This window comes from Aptenodytes patagonicus, chromosome 4 (genome assembly GCF_965638725.1).
Source record: "Aptenodytes patagonicus chromosome 4, bAptPat1.pri.cur, whole genome shotgun sequence".
Lineage (NCBI taxonomy): Eukaryota > Metazoa > Chordata > Aves > Sphenisciformes > Spheniscidae > Aptenodytes > Aptenodytes patagonicus.
Window position 1 is genome coordinate 41895769 of NC_134952.1, and position 2721 is coordinate 41898489.

Consider the following 2721-nt stretch of genomic DNA (forward strand, 5'->3'; position numbering starts at 1 on the left):
TTATCAGACTGCTTTTCAATATTACAGATTTGGGGTGAGAGGATTCTTATTATGTTTTCTATAGCATGTTTTAATTTCAATAAACGAATTATAGTGCATGCTGATGTTAGATAAGGCAGAGTAAAAAGAAAATTCTTAATGGGAATCCTGTAAGTTTTAATAGATTTAGAATCTTGCTAAAAAAAAAAGTTAAAAAGTATATTTTTGTAGAAGCTTCAGTTTCAGCGTTCTACTTTAACGCAATTATGCATCATTATCCCACGTAATGCATAAATACTTTCAGTTACATCAGGTGAAATTATTCTATTGATGTTTAAGGAAATAGAGTTGCCAAAACAATTCTTAACTATAAAATTAATAATATATATTTTTAAACTAATAATTAAATTCAGTAACTTTAGGAAACAGCCATAGTTCAATTAATATTTTATAATCATGGAACATATATCTTGAACAACAGGAATTTTTTCCAAGTCATTGGAGAGCTAGGCATGATAGAAACTATAGTGAGGAATATTCTCTGGATTTATTTAATTCGTGTTTTGGAAGGTATCTAACATTTCCTGTCACTCAGCAAGATCCACCCATGCAACTGTTTGCACATGTAGAATGTCAACTCTTTGACTTGTGACAATGCTCGAAGTAGCACTGCACCAGTAATTATTCAAAAACTGCTGCTATTTTCAGTCATGACGTGTATTTCCCAGCATTGCACTGTTTTGGTGAAGTTTTACTGTGACATATACTGTTACTAGTACTAACTGTTTCCAATCATAGAACTGAATCAAAAAGAATAATAACTCAAACATGTGAAGAGGGTTTGAATGCCCTATGGATATTTCTTTTTCAGAAGATGGTGCTATCTTTCAAAACCAAATTTCATTTAAAAAAAGAAAGCAAGTGTGAGAGGAAGACCTTTAGAAAACCAGCTCCACTGCCCTAACAGTAAAACACCCTTGGCTTCAGTTTGATCAAAGTGAGCCCCTGCTTGGTCCTGAAAACAGGAGAAGCAAAGCCTTTAATTACAAAGGCTGAATCCCATTGCACAGAGAAGAGTACTGCATTTCAGCTTCTGGAAGAAGGAAATAGTTGAACAACTGGATTTTCAATTTTGCAGTACTAAATAGAAATGATATTAAATTGTACACTTAGAGAAAGACCTTTTTCTAACACTTGCTGCATCAATCACAGGCATTCAATGATAAATCCTTTTAACTTGAATCATTTATATTGACTAACACTTCTCATCTTTGCCATAACATTGACAAACAACAGATTCATTGTTCTGGTTCCTGCCACAAACATTATCAAATATCATACAGAATAATTATCTACTTAATATAAAAGCCTCTTCAATTCCAAGGCAAAAAGGAAAATTTAAAGAGAGGTAGTATTTCAAAATATTTGATCGTTACTGGTTTAAAGCAATAGCTCTAACTGTATAGGAATATACTTTTTTCCTCCTTTGGTAATTACTTTGTATAAAGATTTCCACAAGATGGTGCTGTAGTCCTATTTTAGAAAAGATCACCTATTTTCTGTTGAATTTGTCTCACATTTAATAGAAAACCTCATTTCATTTCATTGTTAGGATAATGAACAGTGATTTGCAAAGTCTATTTTTAATTAAGGTGCAAAACATGTTCACATCATCTAACTTTCCAATTTTTTTTTTAATTTTATTTTTTTTTTTTTAAAACAACTGGAAAAGTAAGTTCTATTGCAAAAAGTCCAAAAACCCTCAACTAAAGTTTATATAACATAATGGATCACCGTATGTTCTTCTGTTTGTATGTAAAATAAAGCCAATTTATATTCCATATGGTTACGGAAAAAAATCATAATTATTGTTAAAACATATAAACCACTTTTTACAGCATAATGCCTAACAGCTGGTTTCACCTTTATTTGCAAACGCTGCCAAAAAAATCCACTGGTTTTGTGATATCAAACTCCGAAAATCTTTTTAAGTGAAGTGAGAATTATAGCACAAAGAAACCTTGATGCGATAGGCCACGAATTTACGATGAGCAATAAATACATAAATAAATAAATAAATCTATCTTATCAAATCTCACACATCTTTGGTTTGATTATATAACATTTATGGAAGTCTTACATCTACTTATGTCTCTAAAGAGGAATTTTAATATGGCTTCAAATCATAAAAACGTTGTGTATCTTTGTATACTGGATGGTCTCCATCTGTGCTGCTGGTCTTAGAATGTGTTGGGTAAGAGCACTAAAACACTCAACACATCTCTTGCAGTCAAAGTCTGTGGACTTACTTGCACGTTTTGGTGTTTAGGATCAAACTAACCCTCACTTTGTCAGTGTTAATGGAAGCCATAATGTGTTGGTGCTCTCCAGCTCAGCATGAAAATTTATATTTTAAAAAAACAGCAAAAAAGGTACATATTTAAAATTGTGTATTTAAGTTTTCATTAAGACTTATTCAACAGTACAGATGGTAAGATGGTATGTAAGAAAGCCTCTTGGGTGCAATATGCAAGTCCCAGCTGGAATGTTTCCAGCAGGATGTAAACCACGGTCCTCAAGCCTGCACTTTAAAAAACATATTACTTAGCACACTGCTAACAAATGTCAACACAAAAATACACTGCAATAATGACTTCACTTTACAAAAGCGGGGGGAAGCTATTTGAACAGTTTTTAAAACCAAAAAATTGGGGCTGGGGGGAGGGAAAATCAGTACACAGA